This window comes from Halichoeres trimaculatus, unplaced genomic scaffold, assembly GCF_033239565.1.
Source record: "Halichoeres trimaculatus isolate MK-OKI-2021-1 unplaced genomic scaffold, fHalTri1.1 fHalTri1_scaffold_10, whole genome shotgun sequence".
NCBI classification, from domain to species: Eukaryota; Metazoa; Chordata; class Actinopteri; order Labriformes; family Labridae; genus Halichoeres; species Halichoeres trimaculatus.
Genome location: NW_027437187.1, coordinates 7596465 through 7613903, shown reverse-complemented (window position 1 = coordinate 7613903; position 17439 = coordinate 7596465). Strand labels below are relative to the sequence as shown.

Below are 17439 nucleotides of genomic sequence, written 5' to 3'. Positions count from 1 at the left end.
CCAGGACTGAGCTGGACTTCTTCACCAGTCTGTTGTCTGTTCCTGTCAGCAGCAGATATGTCTGCTCCAGCAGACTAATCCAGAGAAGATGGCTGATGCTACCACAGAGTCAAAGAGGGACTTCAGAGGAGCCCCCTCCACACCAAAAGACCTGAGTTTCCTGAGCAGAAGCAGTCTGCTTTGTGTACTAGAGTACCTGGGCAGTCCAGTTAATTGTTAATGTGAACACACAGGTACTCTTAAGATTTCACAAGCCTGGCGCAGCCTACGCAGTGCTAATTTCGTGCTTGACGGCGCAGGGGGAGGTGTCAGCAGATTCATGTTGGCGCAGTGACAATTTTGTGCCTAAAAAGTGCGCTGAAAGCTCGCCAGCTCCAACCTGGTCTATCCTTGGCGCAAGGCGGAGCGCACCCTCCGCAGCTGTAATTTGGTGACAGGCGCACATGTGTGCACATGTCATCAAAGCCTCAGAGGCAGGTTTCCAGAGTGTCAGGCACATTTTAATGTAATAAACAATCACAGTAATCACTATTTAATATAACCATCTGAATCAGCATATACATATGTATCTATATTAACTGTCCCATCACATCTGATATCAGATTAAAGCCGTTTGTCATAATGGAAAGTTAACCTGACGGCAGCTGGAAGTTTGATGCACATCTTACAATTAAACAATAAACAGCCGTAACATCTGATACTGAGTATAAATCTGCTTCTCTCATTTAATTTAATTCAAAGAAAAGAGGGAGAGAAAAGACGAAGAAAAAAGAGACAAAATAAATGTATGTCACTCATGATTTTCCATATTTCTCTGTTTTAGTCTTTATTTTTAATGTGATCTAAAAAGGTGGAGCACATTAGTGTAAGGAGGATGAGGCGGAGACACAGGGAGAGTATACAGTGTATCACCAAAGGTTCTGCTATTTGGCGATGACAAACCAGGAGTGCAGGTGGATCAAAAGTATTCTGAATGGATAAGCCAGCTGTGTAACTGCCTCTTCATTTTGTACTCCTATTAATGACAAAGGAACAGATTAAATCTGTCCCGGGAGCAGGCCCACAAGGTGACGCCCTTCGTGTCCTCCGATGTGCCCTGCTGTCCATTCTTCTGCAGCAGGGACAGCAGATCTGACCGTCTCCTCTACCAGCACTGTTTCTGCGGTGCTAGAGATCACTCAGACCAATCAGACGCTGCGCCTCGACCGCAAGGCATTTAAAGGCGAGGGGAGGCGCTCATTTGATTGGTGAAAACAGCGCTCGGCTGTGTTAAACCCACTCACGCTTTTCTCCTCCTTCTCTGCCTTTTGCGCAGAGGGAGGCGTGGACGCGCAGCTCTGTGCTCCTCTACGCTCCTCTGCGCTCTTCTGCGCTCCTCTGCGCTCCTCTGCGCCTTGACTGCGCCTCTCTTGGCAGTGCAGGAAACTTGCAAAGTGTGCCGGTCACACCCTGTGCGCACGGCGAAGGCCGGCGCAGGGCCGGCGCAGGGCCTGCGCCTGCGCCTGCGCCTGCGCCTGCGCCTGCGCCTGCGCCTGCGCCTGCGCCTGCGCCTGGTCTACGAAATTAAAGCCCTCAGTGTCTCTTCCCTGGATGTTCAATGGTGTGGGAGGAGCAAGTTTGTTTTTTCAGGAGCACCACCAAGCAGAAGATGGTTCCTCTGACATCAAACTACACAATCCCGGGTCAGTTCTCTGTGATCCCTGTTGCCCCCTTGTGATGAGGCTTACAACAGCAGTCGTCAGGGGAACTTCTGCAGGTGGCAGCTCTCTGTGTGGTATGTGACATCTGCAGCAGACTGCTGAGGCCTCAAGCCAGCTGCTGGTCATATGGTTCTCTTATCATCATGAACAGTTGACGCACACTTTGAATACTGTGTCATTTTTTCCTCCTTTCTTTATCAAAGGATGGTCCTCTACTAAAGGGGACAATAAAGGAAGCATTGAAGCTTCTTTCCTTTTCATTTGGAGAACTTGAAACACTTGTAGGTCATTGAACTCCTGTATGATCCTTCCTATCCAAGAAGGACTAAAAGAATAAACCTCTGTGTCTTTGTAGTAAAAGCACTTGCATATTCATGAAAAACATTTTGGACTACATTTGGTAATATCCATGTTTCCTATCAACCCAAAAGGCTTGCAGAAGTTTATCCTACAGAGCTTGGGAAACTTCTAGTTGTTTCTTCATTGAGTAAAATGCATCTCTGTTGTTCAAAACTGTCCCTAGAATAAAACCAGATTTCAAAAGGGGCCACTGTAGGAGCACTTCATCCACTTTCCACATTAGCAGCCTTCCTGAGCCCCCTGGAGTGCTAAGAGGGAGCCTTGGCAGCACACCGAGGTTTCATCAAAGGTTAAATGATTCAGTCTGACACAAAGTAATGACATTCCATTCATTAGAATTCAATTCACTGAGCCCGATTCTTCAAATAGTACACTTCCGAGCAGGTTGATTTTCATGTGACATTTCAAAGCAATCAATGGTTTGAAATTTTCACAATGCAGGTGACAATCAGACTCAGAAATCAGGAGAGTGACCAAATACAACAGCATGGTTTGACTGGTGGTAACAGAGAGGAGGACAGAGACCACGCAGCAAGACATGGTGTAGAGTTCAAACCCAATTGTTGAAATATGAAGGTTGAACCTGAAGCTCGTAGTTTTCTGTCATGTGACCAGTGCAGAGGTCCGGTGGGCAAGAAGAGCTGTAGAAAATGGTGACCTTCATGCTAGCACAGCAAAGGCTTGTTCATTTTCAGTCTTTACAGTTTGAAGGAAATCTACTGCAGAGAAATAGAAATGTATGGAAAAAGTGACAGTTTTGGGCCCTTGCGACCCAAACACAGCCCATGTGATCCAACAGGTCAATAACACCGAAGTTTGAGGAATGTAAGGAGAGGAATTCTCCATCAACAAAGCCAAGGTGGTGATGCAGGCTGTTAAAAACAAACATGTCAGGAGCAGAGCAGCGTTAAATAAACACTGTTACCATCCCTCATGGCCTGATCATTGAATTACACTTGGACTAAGGTGCCCTCTTGGGAGCCAAAACACTGAAACAAAATCACTCTGAGAATTAGTATCGTCTTAATTTCTTAAGTATCTTTAAAAAGAATATAGGGAATGTGGCCCCTGTTTTGAACTATACTCTCTTTCTACAAACATGTATGAATAAACACTAAATATCACAAACGGAAAACAGAGCTGAAGCAGTAAAAACTTAAAAAAAAAAAAAAAGCAAAAGCATTAGTTAACGTTAACAATCAAGTGCCCTCTTGGGAATCTAAAAACACTAAAGTGTCGTCCAGGAAGCAGAAATTTGTGTCAAAGAACATTCCTCCCCCAAATGTTAAAAAAGTCATTCAAGTACTCTCTTGGAAGCCGAAAACACGCACTAGAGTGCACTCCTGGCTAAATTGCTGAAAAATACATTTAGTTCTCGTCTGGGAGCCTAAACGCAGCCTAAAGTGCCCTACTGGCCCAGTTACTGAGAAATGGTTGTGCCTACTTGTGAGCCAAAAAAAGGTTAAATTGTTGTTTTGGCTGTTTCAAAGTGGGGATGCACCATTCCAAATTTTTCTGGTTGATAATGATACTGATACCTGTGCTTTGGGTATTGATCGATACTGACACCAGTGGGGTTTTTTTTCTTCAAAGTTGTTTTTTGGGCTTTATGACTTTGATAGAAGAGAGGACAGTGTATTGTGGAGGAATCAGGGTGAGAGTGGGGAGTGAAATGCAGGAAAGAGGCCACAGGCTGGAATCAAACTTGAGCCACCTGTACCAGGGCGAACCTCATGGAGTGCGACTTGAACTGACTTGTTTTAATAATAATAATAATAATAATAATAATAATAATAATAATAATAATAAATTTTATTTATAGAGCGCTTTTACACAACTCAAAGTCGCTTTACATTAAAAAAGTTAAAAGTGCAGGTAAAAATAAGTGTACAATAGAAAACAGATAAAAGCAAAAAGGTTGCAGTGCAAGGTAAAAACATAGTGCATTGAAAAGGGACGTGGACAGGATTACTGGTTGAAAGCAGTGCGGAAGAGGTGTGTTTTTAATCTGGTTTTGAAGGTGGTGAGGTCAATGGAGTCGCGGATGTCTTGAGGGAGTGAGTTCCAGAGAGAGGGGGCGGCAACTGAAAAGGCTGCCAATCAGACCAATCGGCTGTGTTAAACCCACTCACGCTTTTCTCCTCCTTCTCTGCCTTTTGCGCAGAGGGAGGCGTGGACGCGCAGCTCTGTGCTCCTCTACGCTCCTCTGCGCTCTTCTGCGCTCCTCTGCGCCTTGACTGCGCCTCTCTTGGCAGTGCAGGAAACTTGCAAAGTGTGCCGGTCACACCCTGTGCGCACGGCGAAGTGATTAAGTGATTAAGTATAAAGTGCACATCAGTAGAGGGTAGTTACACAGTAAGTAAAGCCAATAAATGAGCACTTTATAATCCAGCCCGGTTCCAGTTGTTGACCAGTAGTTACAGGTAAGGTAGTGGGTAGTTACACTGTAAGTAAAGCCAACAAGTGTGCACTTTAAAATCCAGCCCGGTTCCAGTTGTTGACCAGTAGTTTCAGTAAAGAAGTGGGTAGTTACACTGTAAGTAAAGCCAACGAGTTTGCACTTTAAAATCCAGCCCGGTTCCAGTTGTTGACCAGTAGTTACAGGTAAGGTAGTGGGTAATTACACAGTAAGTAAAGCCAACAAGTGTGCACTTTAAAATCCAGCCCGGTTCCAGTTGTTGACCAGTAGTTACAGGTAAAGTAGTGGGTTGTCGCAGTGGAAGTACTGGACAGTTAGACAGTAAGCAGAGGCAAGTGTTAACTTAATGGCCGGGTTACTTAAAAGGTGAATTACTATGTGGGGTCTCTGTGTGTTCAAAAAAATAAAGTTTTTTTTTTTTTTACATCTGCAAGTCTTATCATTATTGTGTGAAACACATACTCATCAATACATTACAGTGTTTAAGTTCATCATTGGTCTACTTTATTCACAATACTGATTGTTAAGAGGAAGTAGCACATTAACAGCAAAAGCATATGCCCAGGAAAATTACACTGTTTTGATAAGTTCATGGTAAGACACGGGAAACTACACTGTAAGACGAGAGCGTAACTACCCGATAGGTACCGCAAAATGTCAAGGTACATGTGTGAGAGTTACCCCTACAATTGAGGAAACTACACTGTAAGACTCCAGGACTTACACTGTAAGACGCGAGCGTAACTACCCGATAGGTACCGCAAAATGTCATGGTACATGTGTGAGAGTTACCCCTACAGTTGAGGAAACTACACTGTAAGAGACGGGAAACTACACTGTAAGACGCGGGCTGTAATCTAAAGTGCTACCGAAATTTTAAGTTTAATGATTATTATGAAAAGTAATTGCGTTCCCAAAAGATTTTGAGTTGCCTTTGTCTCCTCCAGGCTGGATTACTGTAACGCACTCCTCATCAGGATCCCTGGCAAGTGCCTCCAAAGGCAACAGTTTGTTCAGAACAGTGCTGTTCGGGTCCTGATGAGGGTGCATAAACATGACCACATTTTTCTTTTTTTTAACTGTTTTTATTGTTTTTATTATTTTATTTTTTCTGATAAATGTGCACTTAAAGATTTGCCCATAAATGTAAAGTGCGTAACAAACAAAATCCATTATTGTTATTAAGTTAAATGAACTTAGTCAATCTCAATCAATCAATCTTTATTTGTATAGCGCCAAATCATAACAAATGTTATTTCAAGACACTTTACAAAAACATTTACAGGTCTAGACCCGTAAATGTTAATACAATTTTATTAGCAGAAACCCAACATCGAGACAAGATAAGGAGTCTTATCTTATCTCAATCCACCATGAGTACAGGACTTTGCAGCAGTGTTTCATTTGTTGTGATTAAAAACTCAAGTTAACTTCACTCAAGTTTTCATTATATGTTACTTGATTTTTTAGGGCAAATGGTTTCTTCACATTTTTTAAGTAAATTCAACTCATCCGGGGTTAGAGTGTGTTGACTGGTAATGCAGAAAAAAACGAAGGCAGTGCATCAGAGGTAACACAACAAACTAGTAGCCAATAGCACCGGAGCTGGTCACCTGGATCCGTGCTATGGATCAGCCCCTTCCCTGCGATACCCGATCCAGCTTTGAGAGGCGAGACTAGACCATTGCCTGGTACCGGGTTTGGGATCAGTGCATCCCTAGACAAAACACTCACTAAAGTGCCCCTCTGGTTGGCAAAACACACTAAACTGCCCTCTTGACTGGTAAAAACTTGATAAGCTGTTCTCTTGAGAGTCAAAAACATAGGCTGAGCTGCCCTTCAAAACATGTGGAGCTTGGTTCCTTCTCCAGTGGTGAGAATGCGACTATTTTCCCCTCCTGTCCTTCAAAAGGTCTGTGTATGCCACTTAGCTGATCCATAAGTTTAAAACAAAAATAACAGTATGCATCCAACATATCCAAAAAGCAGGATGAAGCATAAGCTTATTTTAAAGCCTACACCTTCTCCACTCCTCAATTAAACATGCATATTTACACAATACAAAATTATTGTTCACAAAAATGAGAAAAATTGAAAAAACAAACAATACATAAACATTAATGAAAACACTTGAATTTTACAGCTCTTCTTCCTCCCTGAATCTTTTGAAAACCATGTGTTTGTACTGTTTTTTGTAATGAAAAGCACAAGAGCTCCCTGGAAATAACCCACTGGGTGGTTTTGGTTCCAGGTATCTCCTATCTGAACAGATACTAGATGCAGAGAACTAACACAGAACAACAAGTGACTCAATCACCTGTTCCTAACCTCCATCATGATTCATGATTCACCTTGTGCTCAATATCTGCTCTATCACACAAACACACTTACACTCCATGAAATCCAGAGAGGCCAATTTACAGCACAACAGACCGATGAGTCATATGATGATATTACCTTCTGATCGCTCAGTCCAGGTCCAGACAGTCTGTTTGAGCCTTCAGTAGACCAACACAGGGCTCCTGTGACACCTCAGCTTTCTAATCTGAATCAGTGGACTGGTTACTGAGGACAGACACACCAAGGAGAGCGCTGAATTAAATTAATGCCAAATATTAGATTGCAGTTCCATTATAGTGAATTTGTGGTCTATACGTGACCCGGTGACACTCAAAGTACAGGAAACAGGAGAAACTGAAACCTAGTTTATTCTGCTGGGTGTTAAACACACAGTGATTGATATATGCTTGTACATATATGTTTAAACAAAAATCCATTGTAGTCACATAAATAACTGAGAGAAGAGCATGTCTGACCACATGTCTGCTCTTGCCTGTGAGAAAAACACCACCTCTGGTTTGTCCGGCAGTGAATAAGACAGTTTACAGACTCTGACGTGAGAGCTTGTGACACGTGTCAACAAATATCAACTTATTTCTGGCGATGCAGAAACGTCAGAGAAGGTGCCAGCAGCTGTCAGGACGAATGCTAGTCTCAACTCTCAGGCCTTAGACTTTTATGTTTTACAAATGTTTAAAAGATTTTGTGTGGCCTTCTTTTGAAGTTATTTTACTGACCCCCAATCCTAACCCAACCCTAACCCTAACCTTCTACTTAATAATCTGTACCTTCTGCTGGCTATGTAGTCAGAGGAAGTCGCTGTAAAGTTTTGGAAACTAGGACTGATACTTCGCTACAGGCTGTTTTTCAGAATACATAACTGCTGATGGACACATTTGGAGATTGTGGAGATTGAGCCTGTGTCAGAGTGGTTCAGTCTCAATCCTCGTGATACGTCATGCTATAGAAACGCTGCTCCTATGTCCCTGCTAAGATCAGCCTTTAACAAAGTGTAAGTATTAGCTGAGCAAGTAGGAGTCGCACGAGAGATTTCTACTGATTTAAATGCAGCAGCTCATGTATAATGGATGCTGTTCAATTAAGTCAGTTTTAACACTGAGATGAATCAAATTCTAAGGATGGGGTCACACTGATAAACCTGCTCCAAGCTTGGGCATGCGCCAGCCATAGACGGTAAAAAACTGGACGTCATCTTCCTCGCCTTGAAGTGAGGTCTCCACAAAAACTGCTCTCTCTGGTGGCTGGCTGCAGTATAGGTCAAAAAATCCATCTCTCCAGCCATTCCAGATGGGCTGTGGTCAAACTTTAAAAAATGAATACACCTCATAGAAATGTTTCTCACGTCCGATTGTTGTGGTGTTTTGAAGATATCATTTGGCCGTCTTGTATTCAAGTCCTCTTTTTTCTGAAAGGTTTCATTTTCATTAGTTATACAAGGTTAAAAACGAGGCTTTATGTAAAGTTTAATGATGATTGACAGCTGCCGTTCTTGTGTATTTTTTGGGGGGATTGTAAAATATGTCAGGAGGTAGAGTCAAGAAGTGATTAGACCCTCAAAAGAAAAAAATATGTTTGATTTTTGTCACCCAGCTCCACTCAGATTCTCCCAGAATCCCTCATCGTCTCTACTGAGCAGACTCTGGCTGCACAACTGATCAATGGCTGTGCCTGTGACGAAGGAATTTTGGCTTCAAAACTGTACAATGATAAATGGGGGAGCCACACTGTCCACTCTATATACAGTCAATGGCGCTAAAGCCCAGATTGTTTGGCCAATGTGACCACAAGTGTGTCATGCTTAAGCACTTTTCTGCTTTGGCTTCGGAGAGGTGGGCTTTAGCGCAGTTCACTTTATGCATGAGCACAAGCATGTGTACAGTGTGTATGATCCATGACATATGATCTATGACGAATGATCGCTACAATCGCTCCTCTCAACAATCATTGTAAACAGTAACGGGGTGTTAGAGGGCCGTGTCTGACCAAACGACCAAACGACTTCGCATCAGTCAAAAAGTCTCTAAAGTTGTAGCAACGCTGTCTGTGATCACACTTCATGTAAACAGAAGCTTCACAGTGGCATAGGCGGGCCGCAAGTGTGTGTGTGTGATACCTGCTTAAGTCTGTGCTTGAGTACAGAACGGTTTGGGTGGCTACTGTGCCTTCAATGATGTGAACATTTACATTTTCTGTCAAGGTTACAAACCAAATTCTATCAGTAATGTCTCACCAAACTACACGTGTACAGTGCACAGGCTACTTTGTATAAAGCTAAAGCTCTGTACATTGTGCAGAAACTCAACGACTGTCACAGCTGATGTCTTTAAATGAACAGATTTATCAGGATGAGAAAATGTGAGAGTTCAAAAACATCAAAGGAAGCAAGATGAGAAGCAGAGTTTGCCGAAAAAAAAAAAAGTCGCCATACAGATTTCACATTGCATCAAAATTATTTAATTTCACAACATAATGCAGAATATGCTAATCCAACAAAACAGTGAACCATTCATCGTTTTTTAACTAAACACACTGGAAACAAGCTGTACCAAGAGGAACCAATGCACATTTTTAACACGTTAGAAAGCAGAGTGTAGCTCTCCATCACTGTAGGGCTTCTGTCTAGTCAGTCAGAGTGAGAGGAGCTAAGTAGGTCAACATGTCTACAGGAGACACACACACACACACACACACACACACACACACACACACACACACACACACACACACACACACACACACACACACACACACACACACACACGCTCACACACACACACACACACACACACACACACACACACACACACACACACACACACAGAGCAGGGAAGAGAAGAGAGAGGATGATGGCATGGATGGAAGATCGAAGAGGTGAAATAATGGCTGATAAAAAATATCGTGGTACAGCTACAGGACATACAAAACAAAAACAAACAAACAAGAATCCAAAGGAAGGAGCAGATGAAGGTATAGTGGAGCGGAAAAGAAGTGAACGTTGTTGGAGTAAATGAGGGAAGGTGAAAGTGTGTTTACTTGGTTTTTGTTGAGTAGTCAAGAAAGCACTGACTGATAAAAGTTCAAAAGGATGATTAAAGACGCAAAACAATCTTTATTTAATACCTGGAGGGAGAGGAAAAAAAACCTAACATAGTCTGTGTGGGGGTAGACAGGGGATTGGATTGGCTTTAATGCACAGTTCCAGGAACAGATGGGTGACGTAGCAGAGGCTACGTCCATGTATTATACAGTCTGTGGTTATTTCGAAATGCTTCATGGATCATACGTCTCAGCTTCCCGACTGGGTCGAACAGGACCGGATTGATTTAAGGCATATTGAAGCATCTATGACAACACCACGCTGGCTGACTAAGTTTAGAAGTGAGAAGATAGATCTGTGTTTTCCTCAAGATAGTCTGTGGCAAAGACAAACCTCATCACCAGGGGTAATATCTTTCTTGTGAAAGATACGGTGCCAATGCCTGGTACCTGGCAATCGGTACCAGTACTCAATGGTACCAATGCCTGGTACTGTTTTGTGTTTATGTGGTAAACAATATCAATTTGATTAATAATGAAACATGTATATTTTATCAATTTAACATATTTATCCTTCAGTATATAACCTTGCAATGTTGTGTTCATGTCCAGCATGGAAAACCCCCCATTCTTCCACTCTCTCACAGTCACAAGGATGCATTAAGGGACCTAAACATGGTACCTTTTGGTTTTATGTGAATCAACACGCCGTTATTTAGACAGAATTAGGTCGGTACCTGTAAAAGTACCTTACAGGTACCCATCCCTACTCATCACTAACCGATAGCAGGTCCTGAATCATTGAAGTAATTTTAGTGTATGGAAGGATTTTTGTTTCTTCTGAAGCAGCTTCTTGAGGAGCCTTGTTGCCTCATCATCTTTAGACTTTGTCAAAATAAAACAGCGAAGCCACACTCTGAACATCAGCGGTTTCTACACGACTCTGATCATATGATCTGTTCAGCGAAGGGTGGGGACAACAGACGAGGGAAACACAGAATCTTCTGTGCCAGTCAGTATTTGGATTGTCAGAAATAAGATCTGATTACATACATCTTTTTATTCATGGGCAGATCTCCTGCTTTTGCTCACAGCATTCACATTTTCACGGACAACCTTTCAAATGGTGTTCCAGCTGTGCATCTGCTCCAGCGGGTCTCAGGTAATACACAGCCATCCTATTTTTGGCGGATGCCAGATCAGTGATGTATCAACTCACCACAAGGAAGATCGAGCGGGACAGGAAGTTGTGCACGGAAACAAGCTAAAAACACTCAGTGACTTAAAAAAAAAAAAAAAAAAAACTATGTCAAAATCAGTTAGTGTTTAGCTTGACTACAACGATCATTGGACATAATGAGCGGAGACAGGAGTAAACAGGTTTGAGGTTTTACAGCCCAACATGAATGAAGGGAGACTCATCAATGGAGCGGGAAGCCCGGGAACTTCTCGGTCTGTGACTCCAGCTGTCTGTCGGTCACACTGCTTGTTGGACTGAACACACAGCTGATGTTAGTTGACAAATGTACTCTACTTGACGTCACATGTGTCTCTGAAACAGATTTTTGAAGCAAATCTGCTATCGAGGCCATATTGGAAGTGATAGGGGCTTTGAGAACAAATATTGGGCACTGTTGGTCACATGAGCTGAGCTGTGCCTCTGATTGGGTGAGCTCACGATCTTTCTATCCTCTGAACTGCCGAGTTACAACAAATTTACCTCTTTACAGTGTGTGCTGATGGTGAAATTAACGTTTCAGACAGGAGACGTTTTTTTTTAACCAGGCTGTAAATAGATGAATTTCTGCTTTGAAAACAGCTTTTTTTTGGCTTGGTGTGTATGTGTCTTCCAGTACTTCTGGAGCCAGCCTCAAGCAGATACTGAAGAAATAGCAGATTTTAGCACTTAAGCACTGTCTCATATTCTTAGACCGGAGGCTGCTGCCTGGCTGGACTGCAGACGTATCTGGTGTGTTTGAGCACAACTCTCTATGGTGACAGCTGGGAGCAGACACAAGGCCCTCTTTTGAATAGGGTGGTCTACACCACTTTGTACCTGTTCTCAATTTTGCATGCAATCATAGTCGATCACCCGCAACTTGCCCACCAGTACCTTGTGTAAATTTTTAGCAATTTAGTGCTCAGTAGACTAAGCCCATGGTGTTTGTTTTTTAAAACAAGGCTTCAGGCAAATCAATCACTTGATCACTGACAGACATAAAATGTGTAGAGCTGGAAGCTGGGACTGTAAGACTGTAAAAAAAAATGGATGTCATCTTGCTTGGCTTGAAGTGAGGTCTCCACAAAAACTGCTCCCCCTGGTGGCTGGCTGCAGCATAGATAAAAAAAAATCCATCTCCCCGGTCATTCCAGATGGGCTGTGGTCAAACTTTAAAAAATTAATACACCTTGTAGAAATGTTTCTCATGTCTGATCGTTGTGGTGATTTGAAGATATCGTTTGGCTGCCTTGTATCCAAGTCCTCTTTTTAATGAAAAGTTTAGTTTTCATTAGTTATAAGAGGTTAAGAATGCGGTCTTATGTCACGTTTAACTAGGATTGACAGCTGCGGTTCATATGTATTTTTATCTGGGATTGTAAAATATGTCGGGACGGGGAGCCAAGAAGTGATCATAATCTCTAAAGAAAAAAATAATTATTTTTTGTCACCCAGCCCCAGTAAGATTCTCCCAGAATCCCTCATCGTCTTTACTGCGCAGACTCTGGCTGTTTTTCCAAACTGCCTACTACATACTACATGTTAATGTAGTATGTAGTAGGCAGTACAAACTACCTACTGCTTTTGCTTGTAGTATGTAGTATGACTGTTCTGTTGGGTCTGTTGTGAAATATACTACTCTGTCTTCCAGTCTCAGAGGGCTGAGCTACAGATGATGTTGTTTTTTTTTTGCCTTTAATATAAATATGCAAAACAAGCAATTGGCAGATCTTGGTATTTAGTTATTTTGTTAATCATATCGTTGCAGAATCATCATTCTTGATTTCTAATCTTACACCAAAAGTTATATCGTTTACTGAAAATAAATCTGAATGGGAATTTTATTTTTTTACAGCTGATGTAAAAACCACTTCTTTATGATCCATGTACGGTTTAAAAAGGTAATTAGTGGTTTATACGGGCTAATTAATTTTAAAAGTAAACAACTCTTTTGCGACTGCAATTGACAATATTTACAGGTGTTTCTTTGCATCACTTCACTCCTTTCTCATTGACGATCTAACGTTGGTGTTGTGTTGTAATTATAGTGCTCATTAATTCCAGTAGATGGCAATAATTCACCAAAACCTGCCACCTGCGTTGAGAAACAGTGTTAGCGCTGTGCATTGTGGGAAACAGTATGCCAGGTAGACTGGTCCGTTGCATACTGAGAAATTTTCCTGGATCAGTAGGACATCCAGGGATTTTTAGTATACTGCAGTTTGACTACTACATACTGAATTTCAGCCAACATAGTAGGTACTGCTAGCGTAGTAGGCGATTTGGAAAACAGACTCTGGGTGCACAACTGCTCCAATGGCGGAGCCTGTGACGGGGGCATTAGGGCTGTAAAACAGTACAATGGTAAATGGAGGAACCACGCTGTCCACTCTGTATACAGTCTATGAGGAAGACATGCAGTAGATGACCAATTAAGGCTAGGGGTCGAATTATTGATCGTAGCAACGAGGGCTATAACCTCTGTACATGGGGCAAACATCAGCTGAGGCAAAGAATTGATCTGAAAAACAATGTTTGAAAAGAAAATCAGACATGTTTGAAGCTTTATATAAAGTACAGAGTTTCACAGTCCTGAAAAAGGTCACTGTGACATCAAATGATGTTACGTTTGATGTGGAGCAGCAGCCAGTTGAATATCAGAGACACATGGACGCTGCTATCAGTGTCCCCATTACTTCATGCCGCAGTTACCCAAACATGGACAGTGTATTTGATGGTTGCTGTATCCAGACTGTGTGTGTGTGTGTGTGTGTGTGTGTGTGTGTGTGTGTGTGTGTGTGTGTGTGTGTGTGTGTGGGATATTGTTTTGAGAATAGGATAACTGTATCACACTTTTGTCAACATGTTCTGAAATGTGAGTTGTTCTGGAGGTGATGTTTGCCAGCTCAGAGCTGCAGTGTCCTGCTGTCAAGAGCAGGACACACACACACACACAAACACACACACACACACACACACACACACACACACACACACACACACACACACACACACACACACCCTTCTTTAATTCTCTTCTTGCCTCTTTCTCCTCCCTTCGTCTCTTTACGTTGCTGTGCGCTGCATCGTTGGTGAGGCCACGTGTTCTCTGTTTATCATCTGAAGGGGAGGGAGAAAGAGAGAGTCTGCATCTCTCTGTCTCTTTCTCTCTCCGCCTAGTGCACCCACCGAGACACACACACACACACACTTGCCAACGTACACTTCAGCAGTCCTCTGGAGCCTGAGGGACACAAACACAGACACAGACCGAAACAAAAGCTAAACTCGACTTCATCCACTGAAGAAGCTCTGAACCACACTACAGGTACAGTCCGACATTTTCTGCCTCCAGCATGTGTTTTTTTTATTATCTGACTTTGAATTAGTGTTTGATATTAAAGGTTTAACTCTGTTTGTAGCTGAGCTGAGTGATGTATTCCAGTTTTGTCCCTAATCTGTCGAGCAGAGGTGAGGTTTACGCTACGATGTGCTGTAAGTGATTTGTGATGGAGCGCAGCAGGGTGCTGAAACGAGGGCGAGATTTTGGCTCAGAGTGTGTGAATACGACTGCTGAGGCTTTGTACTCCAAACTTTTCATCCCCCCCTCCCACTCCCACGCACACATGTACACACCCTTGCTCACAGGGACACACACTCACAGGGCACACTACGCCTCCCATAGGCAGCATCTGCAGAGGCATGAAAAGCATAACCTGCTCAAGACACAAGTTGTACATTCAGAGCACAGGAAGCGACAGACGTCTAGTTCAGCTTCTATCATGTTGTGACGGCTTGTATGAGTGCAGGTTTAACTGTAACTGGGGGAAAAAAGGGAGGAAAGTGTGCAGAAGACTCAGTGAAGTTGAATGATGAGTCAATAGTCGGTGGAAGTCATAAAAGTTGATTGCATTTGGTGCAGTCTTGTTTTAGTGGGGCTCTAAATCTTCCTGCATTTGCTGAATCTGCTGGCAAAACCTGACAGAGTGTTCCTGTAATGTGAAGTGATGCCATTATGTTTGGGAAGAAAAAAAAGTCTTTCAGGTTTTTCTTTTTTTTTTTTCTCTTTTTATATTGAATTATGCAGTAAAGATTCTGAACAGGATGGTTTAACGCAATAGACCGTATTCTTTTGCATCACTCTCCAGCTACGCTCCCAGTGTCCCATTTTCATTTGGCGCTCTTACATAATGTCGCCATCAAGAATCCAGAACGCTCCTCGATCGACCGTTTTCTTTTTCAGAGGGAATTTGTGAAGTTGTTTTTCCCGTTTCCTCTTTTCCTCTTTAGCACATGAAACTGCCTCTGAAGCACAGATCTGTCTCTCCCTTTGGGAGTGGGTCTGTTTCTCAGCTCGAGGTTTAAAAATAGATTTATAAAGAGCAACACACTCCTGCTTTTGTTCCAGCGTGAGCCACAGAGTAATGATGGCTCACACCTTATCCCTGTCTGCTCCTGTCAGCTCATCGTTACATGACAGAGTTTTGGATCAGGCAGTGAACAGTGACTCAAATCTTCAACAAGTCTCAGTGCCAGGTGATGATTTTATCCAAAGAAAGATCATTAATCAAAGTGTTCAGAGCTTGAACTTGTAGTCTACCTAAAGTTTCCACAGAGTTCGACTTCAGGTGCAGGTGTTAAAGTCATGTGATCTAGCAGCACAGCAGGAGTAGGTGTTCTTCAGGCTACGTCCAGGCTGTTTTTTCAGCATCAAGTCTGTTCTGCAGCAGCCAGGAGCTGTCACCACTTGGGCGCCAAAAACTATGAGATTAGCCAATTCAGGAACAGGTACACCAGGCTTCATTAGAGCTGAGTCTTCAGTCAGGTTTGGCTCTTTAGTTGGCAAAGTTGTCAAAGAAAACTTCAAAGGCTTGTTAAAAATTGGGGGGAAAGTGGAGAAGTTTTTTTTTTTTTATAACAAAGGATTAAGATGTTTTAGGCACTTGCTGTAACTGCAGAAGCCTTAAAAGATCATGACTAAAGACAGATGCTTTTATTTTATAATAATGAGTTAATGTCACCTGTCTTCTGGAGATCTTGACTGATTTTTCTCGTATCTTGGGCCTGTAATATTTTTTTTTTATCTGTATTTTTATTGCTTCTTCTTAGGGCACCATTTAATTTTTAAAAACAAAAAAAAAAACAAAAAAGAATAAATAAATTATATATACATATTTTTTTTCATAACTAACAGACATGTCCGCACCAGTGGTCAACATGCACTTTCAACATAAATCAGAATGAACATCATATAAAAATGAATGAATATTTTTTTTTACCCTTTGGGTAATTCCATTTATATTGATGAATTATTTTTTTTATGCTTTTTAAAACATTTAAATATATGTTCACACATTTTTACAACTAATTTGAATTCAAAAAATAAATCAATAAATATTACTGTTATTATTTATTATTCTTCTTATTATTTATATAAAAATGAAATAGAAATAAAAGTAATAATAATAATTCTAATAATAATAATCAGAGAAAATTGACTTGCAGTTACAATGCTCGACCACTGAATGAAGCTCAAAGCAAAGTGGCAGCAGAGAGCACTCCAGAGGCTGATATGTAGAGACATCTGCATTAGGAGAAAATGACTTTAACTACTTAATAGAAAGTGTCAAGAATCAGAGGAATAGGTTTAACTTTCCTCAATCATGTATGCACCAGTACCAAAGATAACTTATAACGTAATTTTGGGCCAATGAGAGCAGACAACAAACTGATTTGACTTTTAGATAGCCAGAAAATTACTTTGCTATCTTAGGAAAACAAGCTTTAAATTTCAAAAGAGATAAACTTTCCCATAATTTTTTTAGAAAATGAGATTTGTCTCAAGAAAATGAGAAAAATAAGTCCAGATTTCAATCAAACAATTGTGATTACTTTCTTAGTTTGAGAAAATGGTAAAAAAAATTGTGATCATAACCTTTTTTCTGTAGAAACTGGCCTTGAGAATATTATGGTTAGTTCTTTGCTGCAGTTTGTTTATGATATACAGAGCCCTTCAGGTCCTCAGAAACCCATTTTTATTACAAATATTATGTACACAAGATATAAAGTTACTTATTGTTATTTTTATTAAGAAAGGTAACAATATTTCTCGGTCACACAAGAAAATAACCTTGTGCTCAGTTCTAATCATATTGTGCAGATCATGTGATCATTTTGTGGGCACAAGGGCCAACATGATACCATTGCAGATGGTGTTTTCTTGTAATTGTAAGTTATCTTTTGGTTTCACAGTGGGGGAAAAACTGTCTGAGACTTCAGGGGCTTGGAGATTCACACTCAGTTCAGTAAAAAGTTTAAAATATTAAGTAGAGTAATATTACTAT

At 41.5% G+C, this 17439-nt stretch overlaps 2 protein-coding genes across 8 annotated transcripts in view; both read left to right on the top strand.

Moving 5' to 3' along the window:
- Positions 1 to 17439, top strand: part of LOC141796179 (NACHT, LRR and PYD domains-containing protein 12-like) — a 600880-nt gene that overhangs the window by 30546 nt on the left and 552895 nt on the right. The window lies entirely within an intron of this gene.
- ndrg4 (NDRG family member 4) overlaps positions 14263 to 17439 on the top strand; it is a 73782-nt gene continuing 70605 nt past the window's right edge. For 3 of the 7 annotated variants that reach the window (XM_074676924.1, XM_074676925.1, XM_074676923.1), the window contains exon 1: positions 14267 to 14423. The gene's annotated coding sequence lies outside the window, so the exon portion shown is untranslated. Of the gene's footprint in view, positions 14424 to 17439 lie in introns of all 7 variants that reach the window. The other 4 variants (XM_074676928.1, XM_074676926.1, XM_074676930.1 and 1 more) reach the window with 3 other exon arrangements.